The 27,183-nt window shown below is 53.3% G+C and overlaps 1 protein-coding gene and 1 long non-coding RNA gene across 2 annotated transcripts in view; one reads left to right on the top strand and one right to left on the bottom strand.

The window, feature by feature from the left end:
* The window catches only part of TMEM132E (transmembrane protein 132E), a 248,355-nt gene that overhangs the window by 171,600 nt on the left and 49,572 nt on the right, over positions 1–27,183 (bottom strand). The window lies entirely within an intron of this gene.
* LOC127037369 (uncharacterized) lies at positions 21,808–22,461 on the top strand. Its single transcript, XR_007770344.1, has 2 exons — positions 21,808–22,300; positions 22,357–22,461. It is a non-coding gene; the product is annotated as an uncharacterized LOC127037369 (long non-coding RNA).

Below are 27,183 nucleotides of genomic sequence, written 5' to 3'. Positions count from 1 at the left end.
ACACCCAGCCCTCGATAATTTCCAAAGCTGAGTGTGGCTCTTGAGTGGCACAGAGGCTGCCTGTCTGCTGGTGAGGAACACAAGATGCATTCAGAGGGAGAAACCAGTCCTGAAGAGTCCCCCCCATCTCAACCTTTTTCCTCTTATTTATATATTAGTAATAGAATGACATGTCCCTTAAAAAAACCTTATTAAGTAAGCATTTCAATGATCAAGCAAGAGGCTCGTTCTGATTATTGATGAACCAGGTGTGGGTTCTTCCAGAGTTTGCTGCCTTGAGACCCCAATAGACATTCCTGGGGCATATCCTACTCTTTTAAAATGCATGTATCAGCAATTTCAACACAATTCTTATAAGGAAAGATGCGGGGTCAAGCTGCCCGTTCTGTGGCACTCAAAACCCCCTCCCCTCCTGCCTTGGTCAAGCTGAGATTGCTGAATGGCCGATTTACAGCTTGCCGACTAGGCTGCCTCTAACAATAAGCCATAGCGGTTTCAAGCATTTTACTGGTTTGCCAAAGTCTCCCTGTACAACCTTTCCCACTTGAGGAATTCATACACCTGCCAGCCGGACTCTCTTCCGACTACAATCTGCTCTCCAGTGGGCCCCATGCTAAGCTGGACAGAAGAGGTATGGAGCTACTGCTGGCCACGGCCACGAGCTCAGGACCCAGCCCTCTGTCGAGAGATTCCGCACTGGGCTATCGGGTTTGGGTTTGGTTTAGACAAATCCCATGATCACGCGACGAAAGGGAAAGTCAAGACCCTACTAAGCTCAGTTCTCATTCACATGCCACACTCATTAATAACGGATTGAGGAGGTGAGAGAGGGGCTGCCTAGCCATCCATCACCTCTTTCCAGTACACGTGGGCCAGGGAGCTGCAGCGCCATCAGACAGGACACAGAGCAGAGAGGGGCCGTCCATGCACATGGGCCTGAAAGGAACACGACGGGGCTATTAAGAGAAAAGAGAGATGCTGGGAGCATGGAAGGAAACGGTGCGTGAAGGGAAAACTCAGGTAGGGCTGAGACATGTCGAGCCCGATTCTGGTCACACCCTGATGCAAATCAGGAGAAACACTTCAACTCTCGTTTATGCCAGTGTAAATCAGGAGTAACTCCACCGACATCGGCCGAACACCCGGTGCTTAAGGGGTCGGGCACCAGGCTGAGCGTAAATAGGGACCAAATCAACAGAGGGAGAAGGAAAGACTGGCCCTGATCCGACGGATGTCCACACATGCTGAATACCTGTACACATGCAAACAGTCTTGCGCACATCGATGGCCCTGCTCAGGTGTGACAAGTTACTCACAGGCATAAGTGCTTGCAGGACAGAGGCCGCAGTGAGAGAGGCAGTTAAAGACAGGCGGGGAGGGGTGACGGCACCCAGCACCCCTTCCCCTGGGCTTTGGGGGAGCCGGCTGAGCAGCTGGGGTGTTGAGGAATGGGTAAGACGTTCCGACTAGGTATTCTACGCAGGTCACGGGTACAAGCAGCGTGTTACAGACAGTGACATGGCGTCTCCCAGGCTTCCGAAAGATGAACTCAAACTGGAACAGGTGCCGAGAAGGGCTGCTAGGGTGATCGAGGAATGGAAAAGTTGCCTTCCGGGAAGAGACTCAGAGAGCCTGGCTGGTTTGGCCTGACCAAACGCTGGCTGAGGGGAGATGTGATTGCTCCCTATGAATACAGGGAGGGAGAGGACTTCAGTTAAGCACCACTGTGGACACAAGGACAAAGGGATACAAACTGGTCAGTGGTAAGTTTAGGCTCGTAATCAGAGGAGTGAAGTCCTGGAACAGCTGTCCAAGGGGAGCAGTGGGGGCAGACACCTAACTGGCTTCAAGACTGAGCTTGAGAAGTTTATGGTGGGGATCAGGGCCATCCCTAGGGGAGTGCAAAGCCCAGGTCATAAGTGCCAAGTTTCTAATCTACGGAGGGGTGCTCCCCCTGGCTCCACCCAGGTCATGCCCCCACTCCACCTCTTCCTCCAAGGCCCCACCCTCCCTCACCTCTTCCCGCCCCGCCCTATCTCTTTCCCACCCAATTCCACCCCCTCCCCCAGGTGTGCTGCACCATCACTCCTCTCCCCTCCCTCCAGTGCCTCCTGACCCTGCCGGCAAAACATCTGATCCGCGGTGGGCGCTGAGAGGGAGGCGCTGTTCGGCAGGGGGAAGGATAGCTAGGTTCTGGCAATGGGGTTCCTCCTCGCCCCCCTCATTCACCTCCTCACCCCGCTTGCCTGCCCACCTCCCCAGGGCCCCCCAAAGCTGAGGCAGTCTCTCCGATTTGCCATACCCTAGAGATGGCTCTGCAGGGGATGGTCTGATGGGACGTCCTATAATGGCATGTAGCTGATCTGCGACTGCTAGCAGCAAATATCTCCAATCTCTGGTGATGGGACACTAGATGGGGAGGGCTCTGAGCTACTCCAGAGAATCTTTCCCAGGTGTCTGGCTGGTGGGTCTGGCTGACATGCTCAGGGTCTAACTAATGGCCAGATTTGGGGTCAGGAAGGAATTCTCCTCTGGGTCAGATTGGCAGAGACCCTTGGACTTTTTCGCCTTCCTCTGCAGCCTGGGGCACGGGTCACTTGCTGGTTTAAACTAGTGTAAATGGTGGATTCTCTGTACCTTGAAGTCTTTAAATCATGATGTGAGAACATCAGAGGTTCGGGGTCTATCACAGGAGCAGGTGGGGGAGATTCTGAGGCCTGCGATGTGCAGGAGGTCAGACACGATGATCATGATGGTCCCTTCTGGCCTTACAGTCTAGGTAGTCTACGTATGTCAGTCAGCAGAAGATGCTAGAGGTGGTTCTAAGCCCTATATAAGAAATAGGAATTACTGATACTGCTAGAAGCTGTGGCTATCAGCGACTGGCTGGATTCTATAACAACTGATCAACCCTTTGGGAAAACAATCATTCATTAATTAACTCTTTCTATGCTGAACCATAACTCAACTTCTGATATTCGCCCACTTGTTTCCATGCCATTCACCGCACCACTCTGCCCCTGTGCGACCAGCCTGTCTTGTTACTGAGATCGCAGATACCCAGGGCCTGCCGCCATCACAGCGCTAAGCTCCCGGTGCACTCAGGCTCCTGCGCCCGCTTTCCCAACCAATGTGCCCCTTACGGCCTTCTCTTCACAAGGCAAGGAGGGTGGGTTTTAAATGGGTGGTAACTAACAAGGGCTGAACTCCTACTGTGGACATGGCAGTTGTAGTTTCTGTCCGTGACCATCCTGCCCCAACCCCTGAGAACGAGACTGTCATAAACAGATAGCTAAGGGTTAATGTCTCTTTTACCTGGAAAGGGTTAACAAACAACACCTGACCAGAGGACCAATCAGGAAACAAGACTTTTTCAAATCTGGGTGGAGGGAAGTTTGGGTGTGAGTCCTTTGTTCTTGGGCTGTTCTCTCTCTGGGCTCTGAGAGGGACCACATGAATCTCCGGGCTCTCAAATCTTCTGTTTCCGATTTGTAAGTACAACGGTAGAAAGACAATATAGGCTTTTACATTGTTTTTCTGTATTTGCAAATGTGTAGTCTGCTGGAAATAGTTTAAATTGTATTTTTTCTGGATAAGGCTGTTTATCCATTTTCTATAAGCTAAAAGACCCTGTACTGTTTACCATCTAAAATGCAGAGATAAACCTTTTACTTTTTTCTTTCTTTTTTTATTAAAAGCTTTGCTTTAAGACCTGTTTGATTTTTTTCTCCTAGTTAAGGCTCAAAGGACTTGAGTCTGTGTACTCACCAGGGAATTGGTGGGAGAAAGGAAAGGGAGGAGGGAAGAAAAGCCTGCTCTCGGCGTTTATCTGTGTATCTCTCTCCGGGGAAGAAGGGAGGGGAAGTGGTGATTCAAGGATTTGAATTACGGTGATCTCCTAGGGTACCCACGGCAGGAAAGATCTGGGAGGAGGTAAAGAGGGGGAAGGGAATGGTTTATTTCCCTGTGTTGTGACACTCAAGGAATCTGGGTCTTGGGGGTCCCCAGGGAAGGATTTGGGGATACCAGAGTCTATCAGGCGCTCTTCTTAAGTCCTGATTGGTGGCAGCCTATCAGATCTAAGCTGGTAATTAAGCTTAGGGGAATTCATGCTAGTACCCATATTTTGGACGCTAAGGTCCAGATTTGGGAATTATACTATGACAGAGACCCCTTGGCGAAGGAGTCCATGCCTGGCAGCGGGGCCATTACCCTGCCCCTGGTTGAGGGAACAGTGTTTCTGCTCCCAACGGACCTGAGTTCTGACATCGCTCGGCTGTGCACTGCAAAAAGTGACATACAGAATGTGTATCTTGGGAGAAGCCCCTGCCCAGCTCTGACAGCTGAAGGGAGGGTCCAGCGAACACAACCCTGCACTGCGCTGTGTCTGGGAGCCCGCGCCTCCGTCCCACTCACGGCCTGCAGCTAAATCCTCTGCAGCCAGGACGCAAGCCCTGGCAGCACGGGCCTGTGGTCTGCTGAACAGCTGCTGCACTGCAGAGGTGGCTGCATTTCAAACGGCTGAGTGGGTTTATGGTACAGCGTATTGGATAGATAGACAGACAGACAGACCCATCAAATTAGATACACAGACAGCTCCCTCTGTCCGTCAGTCAGACCAGGCAGACTGCCCCAGAAGACAGGCAGGGTTCAGGAGCTCAGACGCTACGGGAGGTAGAGTGTTCCTCATTTCTAGCAGCTGGGACCGAACTGGCCTGCCAGGATAAGTTTCCATCAGCAGCTCCGGGAATTCAGTCCTGGCCGAAGCCTGTTCCCGCCATGTCCCAGTGTAACAGCTCTTTCATGGGCTCCCTCCTAGGGATGCAAACCACAAAAGCGGATAAAATGAACTCCCTCTGCTCTAAAGCTGAACAGTTCAATCATGAATACAATGGCCTTTATTGCTGAAGATAGATCCCAGAGGATTAATATTACAACACGCAGCTTTTATAGAGCACTTTTCATCAGGAAATCTCAACGCACTTTACAACGGAGGTCAGGATCATTCCCCCCGTTTTACAGATGGGGAAACTGAGGCACAGAGCAGGCAAGTGACCCCAGCAGGCCCAGTCCAGTAATCTACCTACTAGGCAACACTTTTGCTGTTGTCGCTACCCCCGTGCGAGGGGCTGTGATACTGCAGCACTCCAGGTTGGCAGCACAGCTGGAGCTCCGGGATCATGCACGACTCCACAGGCCGGAGGCTACCAGCAGCAGCTGCAGCCCTGGTCTTGCAGGAACGGACACTGTTCAGCACAGAGACACTTCAGTGTTGCTGGCAATTCGATGTTGGGACTAGGAGCCCCCGGAAGCTGACGGCTGAACCTCGCAAAGCCAGCGAGGGGAGTCAGGTGCCCAGCACCATTCCTTTTAATGAGATCTGGGCGTCCCTTAGGCAGCTTTGAAAACCGCAGCCATAAAGCGATGGAAAGTGTGCCTGAAATCCCAAAGGCAGCTTTGCAAATCTCAGCCTTAAATCCCTGTTTAAGCACTTAAAGATCAGCACTTTAAGCAATCTGACTAATATGCTCCCAAGGATCCAACACCCGCATGTCACGCTCAGCTTCTCTTTGGGGCTTTGCGTTTGTCAAGTACCGGTCCAGGCCTGGAGTCCCAGCACCAGCACCGTCCAAATAAATAACAGCAAAGAAATGGCGTGATTTTCAGAGGCACCGAGCACCTAAAACTCAACGTCCGCTGTGCTCACCGTACAGGGACCCAGATCTTGTGCTGGGCACCCAAAAATGTCCAAACGCATCCACCGAACAGAAAGCCAAGCAAGGGTGGGAAGAGCCAACAAATGAGGTGCAAATGACCCTGCTCCCAGTTAACTGGCTGTTTTCTAACTTCACTCAATAGCCATCACACAAAATATAAAGCCCAGCCTGACAGGACTCTGCTGCAGTAGCTGTGATCCCAGATACCTACTGATTTATTATTACTATGCAGACAAGGCGGCCGGCTGGCTCTGTGGTAACTAACTGGGACCCAGAGTGGATTTAGCCAGCAGCAATCACTAAGATACTGGAGATTTAAGATCTAGGAGATTGGTGCCCCGTGATGAGTCTCCAAAGCAGGACATCTGCCCTTAACCACAAGTCCCCCACAAGCCCATGGTTGGTTGGGAGATGCTCCATAGCACCGCCGGCAATGTGATCTCCCATGTAGCGATGGGATTTCTTGAGGACTAGAACGGACAGGCATGGCAGGTCACCACCTCCCAGTACCAGTCGACGGACTCGTGGTTTGTGTGTATGCAGAACAGACATCCGCTGCATCTCTGTGACATGATGGGAACGCTGGCGCTGCTGGAGTCCTGTCTACACTAGGGCTCCCCCAGTGCTAAAACTGACCTGGCAATAACATTGGTGGGAAAGTTTTCGATAGCTCCTTAGTGCAGCTGTAACCCCTACCAGCTAGCCCATGTGAAAGGCCTGGCCTTTCTCCACTCCCCCCAGACCAGCCCCACCCCCTAGCATCTCCCACCAGATCCCTCTCAGTTCCCCACAGCCGAGGCCTCACCTCTGGCTCTCCCACTGCTCCCACTCCACCACCACCCTCCCTTCCCAGCCCCTTCTCCCAACAACACTTGCCCTCCTCCCCCCCGCCTCTTACCCAACCGTTGGCGCTCACACCTCCTACCCCCTCTCGTCCTGCCCACTCCAAGCAGCACTGAGCTAGGATCTCAGCTAATGCCACGTTTGTGCAGTAGAGCCCAGGCGAGCGAGGGTTAAAGGTGCTGTGCAAACAGCCGGACAAGGTGACTGGTCTCTCAGTAGATTCAGCTTTTTCCAATTAGATTTCACAGCTTGGGAGGGGGGCTCACACTGGGACACCCCTCATAGCCCTGATCTGGCCCCAGGGTGGAGCATTACTGAAAGTCACTCCCAGCCCATAGCTGCTTGGGGAACATGGCTTTCCAGCAGAGATCGAACAGAGTGAAGCGACCAGAAAGGCACCGGCCCAGCTGGCTCTCTCTGGCTAGCAGGGGCAGGAGAGGACCAGGGCGACCTGACCGCTTAGGGGCAGCTGCACTCGGCTCTTTAATGGTGTTTGAACATGACATTAAATTCTAGTGTAGACGCAACACAAAAGCTTGGCCCGACGGTGGCATCTAAAAACTCCAATTGGAGACTCAACCCCTCACGCAGGGCCCTGTACACACACCTAGTACGAGGCAGCCCCTGTCCCAAGACCCTAAAAACCTAAATCCAAGGCAGAAGGGGGCCAGAGAGGAGACGTGACTGAGCCGGAGTCACCCAGCCAGTGGGAGGCAGAACTGGGACCAGAACGGAGGTCTAGCTGCTAACTCGACCACCCGTCTTCCTAGCTGTGTTCAAACCTAAGCGTAGAGACGGACCCCGCAGCTCCGGCTCAAGGTGAGAGTCACAGAGGCTGGTGGAGTCTGAGCCGCCGGCATCCCAGCCCATTTTGTGCAAAGAACTCGTCTACGTATTTCACACCCTTGGCCAGAAAAAAAAACACTCGTCTACAAGGGCCATACCAGACTACCCAGGGGGTTCAGACACTGCGGTATCCCCAATTGATGTGGACGTGAGCTCTGCTTAGGGCACTCAGATACTGCGGCGATGGGCGATTTTAAATAAGCCCAAACAGACGGATCCCAAGGGGTCCAACTGCTTTGGATGGTAGAGACGGGTGCTCTCATTCCTGCAACTGCCCCAGTCCAGCAAAACTTCCTTTGCATGCAGGCCAGGGGGTCCGTGGCCAGAAGAGCAGCTGATCAGCAGGAATCATAAAGCAAGACGTGTTTTTCTCCTCGGCAGCAAGGCAGCACTCTGCAGCCCCATCGGTGTGTGCATCCCTGTCTTGCCAAGAGAACAGTGCGGTGGGAATGACTTTGGCCATGGGACTTGTTTGAGAAAGGGTTTGGGGGGGACGGGGACTGGGAACAGAGCGAGAGGCATGGAGCTCTCCAGACAGCCTGTGCGGGGGAGGGAAGGAGCGAGGAAGTCAGGAGCACAGCGGCCAGGCAGGCGTTCCCAAGGAAATCCATTGCACCAGAGCCTGCAGAGCTGAGCCCAGCGAGACACCGATCATGCCGTTAGCCCTCGTCACGCCTTGCCAGAAGGCCAGTGCCCCTCTGATCATTCCCCCTGGTTTCTGCTCTAATGAAGCCTGAGACGAGGACAGCGCTGCCTACAGCAACCCCCATAAGCCAGGCTGGAGCCACCGGTGCACACCTGTGCACTGCTGATGGCCGCTCCCTCCTCAGCCAAAGCCTGTGGTCGAGGGCCAGAGCAAAGCCACAGTGCACGGGAACAGCCAGCACTACCGCTGTGCCTGCGGCGGTACAGCCCTACGGAGGGCCCTGGACAGGCGGCCAATTGTGACTTGACAATGTCAAAGGGAGGCCAGGGCCGGGTGCAGCCGCTCTGTCTCTCTCCTTCCTGCCGCTGCCCCAAGCCACCCTGCGACATGCTTGTGGGCCCTGTGAGCAGTAACAGCAGCCATGCCAGCGTGTTGGAGAGTGTAACCATGTGAGGGCTACGCCAACCTAGCAGGGGGCTGCAACTCAGCCGGCAGACTCAACGAGAGCGGTCTGTACTCGGCATCTCCCCATGCAACCAGCTCCTGTCTCCACTCCGGGCTTTCTTTAGTGCGGTTCATGCAACAGCCACATCGTGAGACCCTATTGGACAATACAGCCGCTACCCTGGACAGCTCACAATACAAAGAGACAAGTCAGAAAAAGGGTGGAGGGAAAAGGACTTACACAACATCAGAGTCAGGAAGAGAACCCAGGAGTCCTGAGCCCCAGTTCACAGGACCATGCTACTTCTCAAAGATACAGCCCCTTTCACAGACCAACATAACCACGGGCAGGGCCTGTTTGCTCCGGCGGCTCTAACAGTGTCTGGGGACAACGGAGAGCTACCCGCCTCCCCAGACACTGGCGCATCAGTAATGTAACCGGCACGTGACTCAATCACCCCACTTCTCTGGCTGCTGCTGAAGGACCAAAGCAGAGAACCCAGCCGGAACATGGCACAGGTTGGTGTGAAAAGCCGACGTGCATCTGTTGGGCCTCTTCGCACCGAAACCCGCCCTTCTGGAAAGAAGAGCTCCTTCCTCCCGCCTCAGCTTTGTGAGAAATCTAGGAGAGAAGCCAGGAGCGCGGACATTCACTTTTTGAGAGGGGAAAGCCCGAGGAGAAAAGCGAAGACAGCTCTTTGCTGGCAATTTGCATACAGACGTGACTGAAAGAATTTAAGGCTTTTTCGCTTTGTCTGCCGCTTCGGTCGGGTTGGGACAAATTTGAATTTAAAGAAACCACAAGGCTTTGAAGGTGCGGTTCCAAAAAACTAACTCTTTAGGACTCGTCCCCGCCACTACCGCGGATCTGAAGCCTGAAGCACCCCGTCGCTTCAGAAAACAAACGGACTTTTTGTTGTAGCTGTAAATGACTCCTTGTTCCTCCGAAGGCTAAAGGAGCTTACAGGAATATACGCATGGCACTGATACAAACAGGCCCATTTGTGAAACTGAAAACACAACCCTCCCTCCAGCCCACACATACACACACACACCTCTGTCCGTTGCACCCCTGGTTGCTACACTCCCCCAGAGCCAGTGCATTTTTGCTTCTGATTTACTCCCAGTGTAGACTGAGGACAGACATTGGCCCATGCAGCAGGAGGGCTGAAATCTGATTACACTCACAAAGTATTGTGCACAGACCCCGCCTCTCTGTCCCCCCTCGCCTGCCCACAGGCCCCAGGGTTGCTTCTCTGGCATGCGCTGGTTGGAGATACCCCACCGTGGCCGGGGTGTATGTGGCAGCAGAATACAGCTCCCACAGCTGCCGGCTCTGTCAGCACGGCGGGAGGTTTGTCAGAATCTCTCCTTGCCCTTTGCAGTCTCCTGTAGGACAGAGAGATGCTTTAATATCACACGGCATGCAGCAAAAACTCACTGGGAACTTTAAATATAGACGTGGCTGCTGTGTGTCTTTCAATCCAACCAGCTATTTCTTACCTCCCCAAATCCTATTTATAACCTCGCTCGCGGTCCTCGCACACACACAAATTCTTGGGTCCGTGACTCATAGAAAACACTCCACTTCTCACTAGCTGGCTTCAGATAAGGCTGGGGACAAACTATTTCATCCCAGACAGCCCCAAACCCTCCCGCATCTGTTCCATCATTAATCAAAGTCCTCTTTGTTTCTGCTCGGAGAGCAAATTGTCTCCAATCAAACCCCGCGGCCGGAGGAACCCGGAGAAGAAAAAATTTTCATAACCTCCCTTCCCAAAAGATGAAGTCCCACCCTGACGGAATTTATGGGATTCAGTGGCAGCCAGGCACCTGAATACCTTAGTATCTGAGTAGGGTGACCAGATAGCAAGCGTGAAGAATCAGGCCAGGGGGTGGGGGGTAATAGCAGCCTATATAAGAAAAAGCCCTGAATATCAGGACTATCCCTTATAAGATCAGGACATCTAGTCACTCTATATTTGAGCCTCCCCTACCACACACAACTTTCCAAAATGGGGGGCAGGTGAAATGGGTCAAACCACAGTCAGCAGCTGTGACCCTAAGAGTTTCTTTACGCCAGCTGGCAAAGGGGGCACTGTTTACAGCAGGTCTGACAAATTCATGACCCCCAACACAGTCAGAATAGCTCTCCAGACAGTATCGTGTAAGGTCTCACGTGAAAACTGGTGACATGCTGGTCATGAATACCCCTGGGGAATGTATATACATGCTTACATGTGGGTGCGGGAAATACATTCTTAGAATATGTTACGGAAGCAGCCGCCAAACAAGCCTGCCCTAGACTCGGGGATATGGATTTACCTATCTGCACGGACTATGCTACCAAGCAGCTGAGAAAACAGCAGGGTTTCATCAAAAGCAAAGGACGACCAAAGCACATTTGCGCCGAAGGTGAACAAAGTGATCGAGCCACCCGGAAAAGCCAGCTGACAAGAGGATGAAGAGAGGCCTCGGTGCCTGGATCCCGAAGAGCCAGCAGCCGGGGAGAGGAAATCGGTGGGGGGTTGCTTTTCAGAACATCCATTTCAAAGGTCTGCTGGACTACAAAAGGGAAGAAAGAGGCTCCTTTATTACCCATCACTCAAGAGACAAGAGGGGCCAGCAATCTTGGATTCTGTGAATGGTGAATCCCCAGCCACTTGGGCTGAGGATGCTGAGAACGGACTGTAGGTGAGAAATTGCCTAAGCCAAGCAGCATTATCTGTTAAGTTTTAGACACCAAAAAGCGTGTTGTCTAATGATTGGTAACCATACTCTGCTTCTACCATCTCCGCTTAGCATCACTTCAATCTCCGAGCTTTATTAACAAACTTCATTTTAGTTTTACCAGAAAGTTATCTCAGTGCTGTTCCAGTGAAGTGAGGTGGGCATCCTCGGTGAGATGTGTATTCCGTCTCCATGGAGACAGCAATCTTGGTATTTCTCTGGGCATCTCGAGACCGGGGCTGGATGCTGCAGAGGAATGTTCTCCCAGAGGCTCAGGGCACTGGGGTTCACTGAACAGTACCTGCAAAACAAGACTACGGCTCGCAGAGTCTCAAGGAGTTTGCTGGGGAGGTGGGCAGACTGGCGTGGCAGCCCCAGCAAAGCTCTTCCTTGCAGAGGGGTAACACGGTGGCTTATGGGTGTGGGTGCCCTGAGAAAACGTCACAACGGCCCCCATCTCTTCCAGGCTTCACCCTTACGCTTCCCCGGCCGCCGGCTGGCTGTAAGACTTTGCCCTCCTCTAGGGCATCTCAGGCGTTCTATACACTACGATGGCGCACACCCAAGAGAAAGACATTATTAGCCATCTTCTACAGATAGGGAAGCTGAGTCATGGTGAGGGGATGGGCACCTGTCCAAGTGACAGAGCCAGGAACTGCACCCAAGTTTCCAGAGTCCTGCAGCTCTAATTACCACCCCCTGCTGCTCCCTTTAAAAGGACACCAAGGACAAAGTCCTCAGTCGGGCTCTCACACGTTGTAGGGAGACAGTTAAGAGCGTTAAAACACTTGGTGCATCCACACAGAAGCCAAGGGGCTGACAGTACAGCCTTTCTCGGTCCCCGTGCTGGGCTAGCAGAGACTCTGGGAATGGAGCAACTGAGCTAGAGAGGCCAATTCTGCCCCCAGAGGCTGTTGTGGATCATTAAAGAGAAGCAAGGGGGGGGCCGAGAGAATGCCCCCTGAATGGAAGGTGCGTGGGCTCACAGTGGCCCTAGTGTAAGGGGCATGCCAGGGGTGGGATGGGGGGCAGGCCCCCAGTGCGTACTGCTGTAGGATTCTGGGCTGCTCCAAGCTAAGCACGTCACCCCCCCAAGCAATGGATGCTGCTAGCAACGTTGCTCTGGGCACTAGGGCAGACAGGGAGAGGTAGAGACGTGGGGCTGAAATGCACATGCCCTGGCAGAGCGGACGCTGTCTCTGTGGGTCACACTGGCAAGACCTGTTGCTGCACCTGGCTTCGGGCTTGGTGATATTTAACATCGCAGGCAGGCTGCAAACATCAGGTGTGGGTTTTGAACACCATGCGCTCCCGCAGGCAGGCTGGCGGGTCAGATTGGGCCTGTCACTCTTCATTAAAATATTCCAAAGAATAATTCCCCACCCCCCCCCAAAAAGGGGGAGGGCACAGCTCTAGAGCGGGACAGTGTAGGTCAGTGGGCGGAGCAGCCAGGGGTCCTGGTTGTTTCTTAGCTCCGTTAGCCCAGCAAGGTCTCAGCAGGCAGGTTTCCTGGCAGTGACAGTGATGAAGAATACGCAGCTACCTCGCAGGGCTGGAGACCTGCCACTTGTGCTGAACGCAAAGGCCCGGGGGTGAAAGGCAGGTGAGGAGGGCAAAGGTTCCCTCTGGCTATTTCAATATCACGGCCAGAGTCGGCCGGAGAGAAGAATGTCACAGTAGGGTCTGCAAACGGCGTCCGGTTTGTATTATTTCAAACCCCGCAGTACCTGTGTGCCCTGAGGCAGGCACTGCAGAACAGACAGCAAGCCCTAGCAAGGCAGTAGGGTACAATGGGTACGGCCCTGCACTGGGATTCCTGCATTCCATTGCTGGCTCTACCCCTGACCTGCTGCGTGAACTGGGGCACATTCCGTCCCTTGCTCTGTGCCTCAGTTTCCACTTATCTGGTTAGACTGTGAGGTCTCGGGGCAGGGCCGGTCTCTCATAACAAAGCTGTGCAGTGCCCATCATAACCAGGCCCTGTAAATGCTACTGCAATCATTCAAAGCCAGGGAGCAGAAGTGAATAGCTGGGAGGGGAGGGATGGCCCTTAGACATGTGTTAACTTTCCCTCTGTTAGGAGCGCGCCTGTTTTGCAATGCAGATTTCACTTCTCTGAGCAGGCAGCGGGGCAGACTGAGAATGAGGTTAGTAAAGTCCCTGAACTGCAGACAGTAAGGAATGGCCGTGCCCCCCACCTCCCCCAGGCAGCCAGAGAAGTAACCCAGCCCTCTTCCTCCCTACACCGCACCCCCACAGCTGCAGTTTCAGAAACTCCTTGGGGTCCTGAGATGTTAAACTGGAAAACCAAGAAGCAGGTGTTTTCTGCTGCCTGCATCTGAGTGGAAATATGAAGGGCCAGATCCTGAGCTGGTGTAAATCAGCACAGTGCTATTAACTTCAATGGGCCAAGAGTCTCAGCTGGTGCAAGTCAGTGCAATGTCACTGACATCCATGGACCAGTGCTGATTTGCACCAGCTGAGGCTCTAGCCCCATGTGCAACCCAGAAATTAGTTTTTCGCTCAGTCAGACCAAACTTGCGCGTTACCGATGACTGTAGGGTGTGAAGGCTTGTTTCCCACTGCTTGAGATATTGCAGCTGCTTCTGGGGGGTTGCACAGGTACCAGCAACGATTTCCACTGATAGGATCCGATCCTGCAAATGACCTGGGCAAGCTGAGCCCAACAGCCACACAGAGCTCTGCCCACTGCAAAGGGGTCTGGGCAGGCATGAGGGAGGCGGTGGCATCCGAGCAGCACAAGCTGCCCCCTGCGCAGAGAGTGCGCTCCAAGAGATAGCTACTGAACGCTGCTGGTTGGCTGCGGGGCAGGCTGCAAGGCAGGGCTCTCTCCTGCAGGGGGGCAGGGGTGGATCTGTCTCCCACTCCCATGCACTAAATTACAACCTGGAGGGGGGGCTCTGGAGGGGAAGGGGCAGCATCTTTCAGGGCTCCACTCCAGGCTTCTGAGCGTATTATATGATGACAAGGTTTTCCAGCACCCGCAGCTGGAGAACCCCTACCGGGTTGCCCAGATAGAAAGCAGCTGCTCTGTGCCATACATTCCCGGCCTGGCAGGGCCCCTGGCATGCTGCTGCTCGACCGCGAGTTGTGCCTTGCGTTGGTTTTCATTGGGGCTGCACAGCGACCATCTGGCAGCAGTGCCTGCAAATGGCAAGCGATGGCTGTGACTGACGCTCCCTAGGCTGGGCCAGGCCAGCCACTGATTGGTGCCGCGGTGCCCGGCTGCACCGGTCCCATGCCCAGCAACCAGCGCCCCGGCGCTGCCTTGCAAGGGAAGCAGCAGGAGCCGTGCCATCCCCGCTGAAGGGAAGCCTACCTCCAGCCAGAACCCAGCCCCTCCGGGCTGCGCAGACACAGGAGCTGCGCTCCATCCTGCACCATGCAAATCCAGGATGGGGAAATCCCCAGCTGTAGGGCATCATGCAGCACTATTATAGCTTGAGGCTGGGTAAAAAGAGGTGAGAGCCCAGCCTTGATGCAGCAAGGCAATCTGTGCCTCCTTCTGGCTCGGTCTTGCTACTGAGCCTGTCACCCTCCTGAGCCAGTGCTAATGAGACCCTCGAGGTCTGGCAGCTAGGGTGAGTCAGCAGAATGGCTCTGCGCCACCACACAGCTTCCGAACGCCATAGCAGGTCTGACCCTCTGGAAGGGAAGCTCAGGGAAAGCAAGACAGGTCTGATGCTCAGCTCGTCTGACAAGCTATGAACTGGTGATTTGTGTGCATGTAAAAAGAGATCCAGCTTTTCTCAACAGCCCACGTCAAGGACTTGCCTGAAAGGCAAAGAGGAGCTCTATGTCTATCTCGCTGGGAAGTTAATTTGCCAGTAGCTCAGTATCAAAGCGATCAAGAAAACCCGACGCTTCCTTTCCACAACTACACATCTCATTTCAGCCACGCCGACACAATCCAACGGTCCTGGGGCACCCAAGCAGCTGCTCCAAGCTCCAAGCACAGGGAAGTAGAACACACCTGCTGTGCTATTTATACACCCACCTAGCAAACACCTGCTGGGCTATCGAGTGCCCCTGGCACACCTCATGTTGCTGAGTGTATCAGACGCGCCCGGCAGAACACACTGCTGGGCTCCTGCATGCTTTCAGTACCTCCCATTACGCTGCATCTGCCAGGCTGCTGGAGCAGATCAAGCACCCCCAGGTAGAACGCACCTGCTGGGCTACGGAGCAGGGTAGGCGCTCTCAGCTACAATCGCATCGGCTGGATGTCCCAGGCATGTGCACTTAGGATGCACCTGCTGTGGTGCTAAACACGGGCGGGCCCTGCCCCACCAGGGTTAATGAAATCTGCATTATCGCCTCGGATCTCCCCACCCCCTGAGCGGGAGCAAGGGTGTTGCGGTACAATCTCCCCACACCGGCTGCGGCGGCTGGGGCAGACACCTGGTTTCCTTCCTCCTCCTCAGGATGAACCATGGACGGCTGGGAAGAGAACTGTGCCTCCCACACTGCCAAGCCGCCAGGAGGGGAGCGTCTCTGCATCCTTGCATCCTCGTTAGGCATCGTGTGTTACCGAGTGTACTACCGAGACAGAGCAGTGTGGGGCTGCTTCTCTCCGCGTGAGGAGGAGTGAAGGGCCACTCCAAAGGATTTCCTGGGGGTCCCCTGTTTGCATCTCAACTCCAAGTGCCCCCGAGGCAGCTCAAAGTCCCTCGCTAGTAGGTGTAGGGTGACCAGAGAGCAAGTGTATAAAATCGGGATGGGGGTGGGGGTAAGAGGAGCCTATATAAGAAAGACCCAAAAATTGGGACTCTCCCTATAAAATTTGGACATCTGGTCACCCTAGGTAGGTTGCAAGGGCTGACAGGGACTTTGGTGCAAGGTCTTTGATCCCAGCTTCCCTGCTCTGCACAGCAGGAAAACGAGGGAACTAGAACCAAGCCCGCCTGTGTTTTGAAAATGCAGACAAGGCCCAATGGCAGATGGGCGTATCGCTCGACCTGTCACAGAAGGGCTCACTCGCGGGAGGAAGGAGAGCTTGGCCTCTGCCTGCATTTGCTCTGCTGCTGCTGCAGAGGGGAGGGCTAGCCCTGGAGCTAGGGCCATGGCTGGAGACTCAAGAGATCCAGGCTTAATTCCCTGCTCTGACAGTGACACCCCGTGTGACCAGCCCTTTGCGCTGACAGTTAGTGCCTTTCCCCACTGCGATTCCTACCTTCCTGCTCTGAGAACCCCGCTGTCATTTCTCTGGGCCTCAGTTTACTTCCCTCCCTCACAGGGGTGCTGACAGGATAAATACACTGATGCCTGAGAGGGTATGTCTACACTGCAACAGAACACCCACAGCCGGCCCCTGTCAGCTGACGTGGATTCACAGGGCTTGGATTGCGGGGTTATAAAATTGCAGTGTAGACATTTGGACTTAGGCTGGACCCGGATTCTGGGACTCTTAGAGTCCCCTCGTCCGTGTCTCGGGGTTCCGGAGCCCAGGGTCCAGCCCAAGCGTCTGCACAGCAATTTTACAGCCCGGCAGCCTGTACCCCAATTCGCTGACACAGGCCAGCTGCAGTAGTTTTACTGCAGTGTAGATGTACTTAGAGGCCTAGATGCTATGGTGCTGGGGGCCAGATGAGTACTTGACTACGTAGCCCAAATTCAGAGGGCCTTCCTCAGGTCAATGACTTCAGTGATGGAGTTACAATTGAGTCCTCAGCTGGCCTGTAGTGATACATTTATAACACTGTTGCTGGGGCCTATGGGAGATTTCCCACTGACCCCAATGGGATCAGGGTTTGGCTTCAGAAATAGAATTTCCCCATAAGAGGGAAAGTCTCCAACCTTGGAAAATATCCCATCTCCTTTCACTCACCAGTCCACACTCAAGCAGTCCATGTATGCTGCCAAAAATTTAAAAAGTCAAACCACTGAACTGGTGGAAGTCACTGGCTGAAACACTAACCCGAATTTTCACAGCAGTGGCCTCTTCTGCAGGAGCAGAGCGAATATTTTCTTCATGTCGGTCTATTCAGCTAGTTCAATGATTAGCTCATTCAAAGTTAAGAAACCGTTTGAGAACTGACAAAGCAGGAACGCTTGTTTTCCCCTTCCAATCGACGAATAGAAACAAGGTGTGAGCGGACGAGCTCTACTAGTTCTAAAATCTTGAAGGGCACGGTGACCAGAAACAAGCTGATCAATTCACTAGCTGCTGATAATACTGCCTTTGGTTATTAAATCAGTTAGTTTAATAGATTCTAGGGCCGGAAGGGACCTCGAGAGGTCATCAGGTCCAGTCCCCTGCCCTCATGGCAGGACCAAATATTGTCTAGACCATCCCGGATAGACATTTATCTAACCTATTCTTAAATATCTCCAGAGATGGAGATTCCACAACTTCCCTAGGCAATTTATTCCAGTGTTTAACCACCTTGACAGGAACTTTTTCCTAACGTCCAACCTAAACCTCCCTTGCTCCAGTTTAAGCCCATTGCTTCTTGTTCTATCCTTAGAGGCTAAGGTGAACAAGTTTTCTCCCTCCTCCTGATGACACCCTTTTAGATACCTGAAAACTGCTATCATGTCCCCTCTCAGTCTTCTCTTTTACAAACTAAACAAACCCAAAACTTGTTTTAATAAAGTTACTTTTTTTTCTTATGCATCCACCATATTTACAGCAGTTTTATTTAGCTAATAACTTTTTTCAAAATGCTGCTTTAGTGCCTTTTTAATTGAATTCCAATTTCCATCCAAATGCAGTTAGACACAAATCATGAGTAAAAGATTAATCATCATCTAGTAAACAAGGAATGTGTCATTCACATTTTCTAACAAAATAAAAATGTAAGAATTAAGAATCTGAATAAATGTATTTTAAGCTATATGACTGCTAACATAAATGAGCACATACACCAAATTTCACGTAAAGGCTCTATTTAACTGCAAATCAACATGTTTAAATGGTCACCAACCTATGAAAATCAACTTTTCTTTAGAAAAACAATTAAAAAGCTCAAATGCAAAGCACAATTAAAACCTATGATTTAAGGTTTCCTGCTTGTTGATTAAAATCAAAGCTCTACATTTCTTTGATTTGAATCAACCCGCCCTGGACTGAGAAGGCCATCTGACCACCGGATCTACTGCTGATGAAAAGTTCCCAAAGGGAAGATCCACAGGCACCAGAACCCAAGCAGACCTTGATAGTGAGCATAGTTGATCCACAGGGCATGGTAGCCCCTGCCCTGAGAAAGGGGAAGGAACAGAGGTGCACTCAAAGACACCGGAGAAAGGTGTGCCCCTCGCTCCAGAACCGAGACATCAAGGCGCTAGGAAGGGCTAGTGTGAACTTATACACGAGGCCTGAGAAGAGTGAGTACCCACTGAATGCACGAAAGCAGTCAGGAACTTGTGCTCCAGCTCACGATAAGCAGGTTCTCCTGTGTTAAAATGTGAGAAGGATTCCCTGCCCTGGCTCTCAAGCCCAATTTCTCTCCTCTTCTGATCTATATTATTATTTGGGTTCCAGCAGCCCCCAGCAGAGCTCCGTTGTGCCCGGCAAGGGACTAGGCAAAGGAAGGTGGATTATCCTCATTTCACAGATGGGAGAACAAAGGCCCAGAGAGATGAAGTTTTCAAAGTTAGATGAAGGTTTCTAACCATTAGAGGAGTGAAGTTCTGGAACAGCCTTCCAAGGGGAGTAGTGGGGGCAAAAGACATATCTGGCTTCAAGACTAAGCTTGATAAGTTTATGGAGGGGATGGTACGATGGGATAGCCTAATTTTGGCAATTAAGTTGGCAACTGATCTTTGATTATCAGCAGGTAAATATGTCTAGTGGTCTGTGATGGGATGTTACATGGGGTGGGATCTGAGTTACTACAGAGAATTCTTTCTTGGGTGGTGGCTGGTGAGTCTTGCCCACATGCTCAGGGTTTAACTGATCGCCATATTTGGGGTCGGGAAGGAATTTTCCTCCAGGGCAGATTGGCAGAGGCACTGGAGGTTTTTCGCCTTCCTCTGCAGCATGGGGCACAGGTCACTTGCTGGAGGATTCTCTGCAGCTTGAGGTCTTCAAACCACAATTTGAGGACTTCTATAGCTCAGACATAGGTTAGGGGTTTGTTACAGGAGTGGGTGGGTGAGATTCTGTGGCCTGCGTTGTGCAGGAGGTCAGACTAGATGATCATAATGGCCTTAAAGTCTATGAGTCTATGAAGTGACCTGCCCAAGGCTGCTCGGTGAACCTGTGGCAGAGACAAGAACTTAACCCATGTCCCAGAGCAGGACGTTCCATGAGCCCATCCCTCCTTTTGCCAGGAAAACGGTTGGCACATACAGGGCCCAGCACTGGGAGCGCAAGCCAGGAGCAGATGGACTTTGAGAGGAAGCGAGAAATCTCCTTTAAGCAAATGCCACTGATAATTAGCTGCCGCATCTAGGGACTTGTCACAAACAAATGCTGTGCGGCACTAGATTTTAAGGCACAGTTATTGTTAAGGGTTTCCCCCAGCAGAAGAGGCTATTCCTTGCTACAGATTTGCACACAACACACTTGCAAAGCATTTCTCTTCTCCGTAGGTACTAGGGTACATTCCTTCTTGGTTTTATTTCCTGGGAACCTAAGAGCTCAACATCCTGCTACATGCACTTTGTTCCAGCCCTTGGATTACTGATAGACAGATTCATTCCCTCTCCCTCCCCACACACACACGCTCAATCACTGAAAATTGGGGGAATGACTCAACACACACACTCTTTCCCTCTCTCTCCTCACGGGAAGAATGAACCAGATCCTCAGCTAGCACTGTGAACTGGCCCTGATTTCAGTGAAGCCCCATAGATATCAATGAAGCTACACAGATTGACACCAGCTGGGGATCTGCCCCATTGACTCCAGTGGGGCTATGCAGATTTACCCCAGACGAGGATGTGGCATGTGTGAAAAACGCAAGACCAGCGCTGGCTCCAAATCAGCTTTATTTCTGTGCTCCTAATGGCAGGCCAGTGGCCGAGGGGGGGGGCGAGGGGGAACGTCCAGCATATAAAGCGTGAAAGAGCCATGATTCAAAATGCCATTAAAGGGTTCACACCTTTGCAAGCATATGGATTGAATGATGAGACACTTAGTGACAGTCGGCTCATGCAAAGCACATCTCATAAACCCCCTTCATGCTCCATATGCCCGAAGATCACCGGCTCGCACATCAATATTCAAAGGGGAACCGCCGTATTTTTCCATTTTCTTTTAAGTACTGGGGAAATGAAACTCCATGCATCCGCTGACGGCCAGGCACGACTGCTGTTATCTATATAATACAGGTTCTGCACAAGCACCCAGTGCCGGATACCAAGAGCTTCCCAGCTAACTAGGCAAGCGAGAGCCATTCCCTTCAGCTGCCAAATGGGGAACTGACACTCAGCACAGTTAAGGGGAAGATTTGCAGAAGCGCTTGGCGTTGGCCTCGCCACTTTAAGACACGTTGAAACCTTCCCAACTCCAGGGACTGGAGACCTTCCCAACTCCAGCAATGCCCAGCATGGCTCCTCTGCGCCATCCGGCACACCCCCTGGCAGCCCAATACAGGCCTGCAGCAGGTGAATTCCCCCCTACCTCCCCGGCCCATCTGGGAGACCACAGTGGCCCGTAGGGGTCAGAGGGGGAGGGTGGGATCTCACTCGTTGACTGCAGGAGTCACGTGCATGAAGCTAAGCATGGGTGTGCAGGGTTGGGGCCGTTACTTACCCATTGAGTCCTGAGTCCAGGATTCTGCACTTCCCCGGCGAGAGCTGACACTGCAACAGCCGCAGGCAGGATCCTGCAATCAGACCCATGCACATTGCCTCCTGCCCACAGACCCGATGGTAGGAGCTGGGGTACAGGCGGCAACTGCTGCTTTAGGCACCAGTCCCGCTCCAGTCAAACCAGGGACCACGCTCGCTGCACACAAGGCCCCGCGCGCTCCAGTCAGTAGCGAGCTGGTGCTGAAGCTGATGGCAAAAGCCTGCAGCCCTCTGGTGCAGCAGCTCGATTTAAATGAAAAATTCCAGGCCTGTCCTGAACTACACCTGGAAATGATTAGGGCAACCAGGGCCCAATCCCGGGGTGATTCATTCTGCTCTTCGATTCCATTCCTTTCATGCCATCCCCGCACTGAAGGAGCCACAGGTTTCTCACTGCACCAGGAGGGAGAAGCGGAGCGGGGTGATATAAGCTGAAAGCCAACAAGGATTTGGAGCCACTGGCTTATGGGGTTAACGATGCACATCTGGATTGCTCAGGGGAGGTGGGGTTGTCAAAGCAGCCCTGTGCCCATCGTTAAGATGGACACTGGGTTTTAGCTGCGCTAGCTGCTTCCCTGCAGTGCACAGTGTAGAACTGATAAATAAAATGGTTTTTAATTTATTAACGTAACTTCTGTTCACCATCCACACTACACTTGCCTACACTGTAACTTCTGTTCCATATTGTAATTCAAACCTCATTTTAAAACACTCACTCCATTTTGTAAAAGCTTCCTCCAACCTTCATTTTTGCAAACCCTGCAGTAATCTTATTAGTTTAGTTTAGATGTGTGAATGAGGTATGTATGGATGAAATCAACCTCCAGCCCCAGCCTGTCCTGATGAGATAAAGTTCAAATACCAACGGCTGAAGACCTAGACAACAGCCCTAAACAAAGTAAGAAGCATCCACTCTAAAAAGAAGAGGACAACAGAACAACAGAAGGAAGATCAAAGCCAGGTTCAAGGCTGAAAGTCACGCCTGCAATCGATGGGTGATCAATCCAAACCCAGAGGCAGCGTGACACAGCAAGACCTATAGACTTTGAATCCAAACTAAAAGCCTATAAAAAAGAAGGGTGAGATGAGAGACTCTGGGAAACAGTCTGCTGCCAACATGGAAGGACATCGGTGCCTGCCCAACAGAGATCCAGCTTGTCCTTGTGCCCAGCTTTCCTGGCCAGTTAGCCTCCACAAGCTACAAACCCAAGCTACAAAATCAAGCTATGAACTTAAGCTATCTTCAGGACTGGTAACTATGCAGCAGCTGCAGAACATCTGATGGATGTGTGTGTGTGTGTGCGTGTGTGAATGTGTTTGTGTGTGTGTGTATAGGTATTAGGTATAATGTGAATGTGTGTGTGTGTACAGGTATTAGGTATAATGTGTGTGTATAAGAATTAAGATATTAGTTATTAATCATAAATCAAATTGTTATCATAATAAATGTGGTATCTTTGTCTTGCCCCCTGAAAAGATCCTGTGTAGTTTTGTCTGTACAACAACAGGGGTACGGGGAACACAAAACCCAAAGGTCGCTCTGCATCATGCCCCCAAGCACCAGCCTGGCAGAAGTATTGCAGGCACTCTGGGTGCTGGACAAACACATCACGAGAGACAGGCTCTGCCCCAGAGGGCTTGCAGATTAAGCAGACAAGGCAGGTACAGGGTAGGATGGCAAAAAAGATGAAGCAACTTGCCCAAGGTCACAGCTGGAAAAAGTCTCCCGCTGTCCTGAGGTCCTATCCAGGTGTCCCAGCCCCTCGACCAGTGATGCTCAGAGAGACCCACAGGCCGATTTGGGAATTGTAATGCCCATGATTGCAACTGGGCTGTGAACTGCCAGGCCCAGAGGTGCCGGGGCTCAGTACTGCCAGGCCTGGAGGTGCCGGGGCTCGGAACTGCACCCCGCCCCCCGAGATCACAGAACCATTGCGCCAGGGGCTGCACAGACACATGGCGAGAGATAGTCCCTGCTCCCTCCTCGAGATCACAGCCCCATTGCACCAGGCACTGCACAGACACACAGCAAGAGACAATCCCTGCCCCACTCTCCCCTCCCCCCCGAGATCACAGCCCCATTGTGCCAGGCACTGCACAGACACACGGTGAGAGACAGTCCCTTTCCGCTCCCCCGAGATCACAGCCCCATTGCTGACTGAACTCCCCTCCACCTCCGGGGCAGTCCCTGTGGGCGAGGGTCGAGGCAGGCCAGCAGGACACTGACTTGGGGAGCGGGGGGTTAGAGCGAATTGCGGCACTGCAGGACATCGTTCAATCTCCAGCGTGAGTCAGTGGAGCCCCTTTACCAGCACTCGATTCACTCGCTAGCTTCTGACATCGAACAAGCCACTTGTGGCAATTGCAGCTTCCTCTGGGGCTGCTGCCAGGACTCTATGCCAGCTGCAGGAACCCGAACCAGCTCCAGGCTCCCAGGGGAGATTCCCTGCGTCAGCACAGTGGAGAACTCCAGCTGTCACAGCCTGTATCCAGGGCTCGATTCTCCACCAGCACCAGCAGGCACAGCTCTGCTGACTCCAGCTGAGCGTCTGGCCCCACACGCACCAGACAGGGAGCTGCAGAGTTCAGGCTCCTGTTACAGACGGCTCGCTCTATAGGAGGCAGACCAGAGCCGGACTCGAACCCCCGACGGAGCACCCAAAGCGTGGGTGAAAGCAGAATCGTGGGGCTGGGAATCTTCCCTGCTGGCTGCTTCCCCGCTGGCTACTTTGGGACAGCCTCGTTAGTCAGTAATTTCAAGCACTGGGATCCTGTCCTCACCCCACCACAAACAAGGGACATCCCTCCTTCTAGGTGTAAATATACCTGCAGCCCCCGCAGCCCTAGCGTGACCAGACAGCAAATGTGAAAAATCGGGATGGGGTGGGGGGTAATAGGAGCTGATTTAAGAAAAAGACCCAAAAATCGGGACTGTCTCTATAAAATCGGGAACTCTGGTCACCCTAGCAGCCCGTCTGTCTCCTCGTCAGCTCCATGGCAGAGTCCTGAAAGTCGTCACAGCTCTTGGGCCGGATCCCCGGGATCCCAGTGTAAATCAGGAGTAACCACACCGAAGTCCATGGAGTTCCACTAGTGCAAACTGGAGTGGGGAGCAGATTCCAGCCTGCTGCCTCTGTTATTCCTGCCAAATACACGGTGCCAAGCTCCCAGCTCCATTGTCTTCCAGCTCTCCTGCACTCTGCACACAGGCGCTCGTGAGACGGGGGAGCCCCGAACTCCCTCGGCTTTCCTCTGCCCTGAGCCCTTTTTTCCCCTATACGGGAAGCACCAATAGCCCAGACCAGGGAACCCCAACAGCGCCACCTCCTGCCTTCCTGTGAACTCTTCCTCAAGGATCTGGGTAGAGGATTTGGGGGGAGCCACTCCTAGATGATCAGCAGGAGCCAACGAGCAGCCAGTCAGGTGCCTGCCCCATGCCTCTTCTCTGCCCTCTGGCCCCAACAGCTCCCCCGACCCCTGTGGAGCCAGCTTCCCCCAGCATCATACTCCTAGGGAGTGGGGTGTCCTGCAGCAGGGAGGGGGTTAATACAATCCCAGCCTATAGCCCCTCCTGCTCCACTCAGTGATGCTGGGATGGTGCAGATGCAGAGCGGGGAGACAAGTGTCTCTAGTCCCCACTCAGCTCCCTTTGAAATCAATGGCTACCTCCACCAAGCTCTTAAGTCGGCCCCTCGCTGGCTGCGTTTCCTCCCAGCTCATGCCAGGGGGCGAGAAGCCCGTTTCTCAGAGGGTCCCCGCATCCACTGGGCTGGCCTGGGGCACTCTGCGGGTTACTGTGGCAATAACCAGACCACAAGGCATTAGCCGGCTGGCCAGGCACAGCTGGGGGAGAGCAGAGAAGCACACAGCAGGGAATCTGTGTGACACCCACACCCGGCTGATAACTGGGACCAGCACCCAGCCCAGAACAACCCGCCAGGCCCCAATGGCCTCCACGTGCCCCATGCCCAGAAGGATACGCACTGCACCCCATCTCTTCCCGGGCGTCTGACCCCAGGCAGCTGGCACCTGCAGTTTAGCCGAGGTTTATCCAGGTACTAGGGCCTGTTCCGGCTGCCGCTGAAGTCAATGACAAATCGTCCATCGACTTCGGTGATGCAGAATCAGACCCATCTACCGTATTTACTGTAATTGCGAAGAATAAGATCCTGCGCTTGCCTATCACAGGGACTGTCAGAACAAGGACTTGCTCTGTGCTGGCCCAGTCTCCGGACAGCTCCTGAGCACAGCCAAGCCACAACAGGGCTGCCTGACGGCCCACTTCCACCTGACCAGCTGTGGAAGTCAGCCAGCCTGCTCTTAAGCCCAACAGCAACTGATCTCTGGCTGCTCGGCGCTGTAGCGCATTCGGAGATCACGGATGTCTGGGGAGACCCTGCGAGGTCTGCATGAGCTGAACCTGGACAGCACTCCGCAGAGCTCTGCACGGCCTGCGTGCGTGGAGGGAGGAGAGCAGAGGACCGCGCCTCCCTAGACGTTCAAGCCCCAAGCTGCATAGACAGCGCAGGAGGCAGGGCAGGAACAGGCCAGGGATTTGGAAGGTTTGCAGGCCCCGGCGTGCTAACATGCACTGCAGAGAGGCTCTCTCCAAGCGGAGCTGGAGGCCCAGGTCGTGACTTGACTTAGGGAGAGGCAGCGGCTGGGAGCACCCGCTGGGCAGGCCCGGATTGCAAATTCCATTAGCGGTGCCCTGCCAACGTACTCACAGACAGCCACACTGCCATTCTGCATCTCCTCGCCACTGACAGTGCAGGCCATGCTACCCCGCCCCAACATAGAACCACTGCTCAGCCCTCGTGGCCGAACGGGCCTCTGATGGGGCCGACGTGATCCGGGTCCATACAGTGGGTGCGAGGCCCTCGGTCACCTGGACTTGGAATGGACTTAAAGAAACTATACACCAGGTACATCCCTGCATTCCCTCCCAGGTGCCCAGAGACTACGGTGGTCGGCACCAGGTAAGAATGGAGAGAGACAGAAGAGCAGGGACTGGAACAGATGAGGGAGGAGGGATGGAGAGATAGAGGATAAAGAGATGGGGGTGTCTGAGGCTAGAGAGATTAGGTAGAGGGGTGTGTATGGGGATAGATAGCTAGACAGACAGACAGACAGACAGATGTTCATGAGGATAGGCTACACAGAAGCTAGGGGGAGGGGTAAGATAGACAGTAGACAGCTAGATGCAGGGGTGTGTGAGGCTAGACAGACAGAGGGGTGTGTCAGGGGCTCAGCTGGACAGATCCAGGGGTGGCAAGTGGGTTGGACAGGAGCGCAACGGGGATGGATGGATGGACAGAACAGCCTCTCAGACAGCTACCTCCTGCCAAGGCTTCTTGTTCTCAGTGCTGGAACTTCAGCTGGAAAACACAGGGACCAGCCCCGGGGGGAAGAATTCAGGCATCGATAGCTCGCCCATTCCCGTGGTCTCTGAGTCCCTCTCCCTGCACCCCGCGCTGCATGGCAGATGCCATGGGGATTGCCCCAGAGGTGCCTCTCCTGACTTCGCTGCCATAGCAGGGCTGCAGGGGAACTTCGGGCCCCGCCCACGACCACAGGGACGTGCCCACCAAGTGGACACTTTGGGGAACTCTTTCCCCAGCTCCCTTTGGGGGGCTGTTTCTTTCGGGCTCCCTCTGGCCATGGAGCGCTCCCTCCTGGGGATGACAAACGTCCCATTTGTAGGTGACACAGCTCTGGGCTAAGCCAGAGGATTTGAACCCAGCTCTCTGCAGGGGGCACCACTAGTGCACTAACCATTGGGCCATCTTTCTTCTCTATACACTACCAATGTCAATGGCAGCTGGGACTTTCTGTCCGCGATACATGCTCCTCAAGGCTTCGTGGTGACACCCGGTGCGCATCGATCCACTCAGCTGCCATCACTACGCGCTAGGTATAATGAAGAGGCATATCGCCCCACGGTGCGAGACTTTCACACAGATTGCAGCACTGCCTGCTGCCACCCCGAGTGCCAAGCTGATGCCCCGTCTGGCTCTCAATGAAGGCCCTGAACCAACAGGTCCCCAAACCATATGACTTGTTCTCAAGTCATTGGAGACGCCCCTTTCGTTAGTTCGCCTGTCCACGCATTATACCCTGCCTGATCCAAGGCATGCACCGCTCCTCCCCGGACCCCAGCCATTGCCAGCACGATGCTCTTGCACCCGCACACACGGG

This window comes from Gopherus flavomarginatus, chromosome 19, assembly GCF_025201925.1.
Source record: "Gopherus flavomarginatus isolate rGopFla2 chromosome 19, rGopFla2.mat.asm, whole genome shotgun sequence".
NCBI lineage: Eukaryota > Metazoa > Chordata > Testudines > Testudinidae > Gopherus > Gopherus flavomarginatus.
The sequence above is the reverse complement of the archived record's forward strand: the minus strand, read 5'-3'. Positions and strand labels throughout refer to the sequence as shown.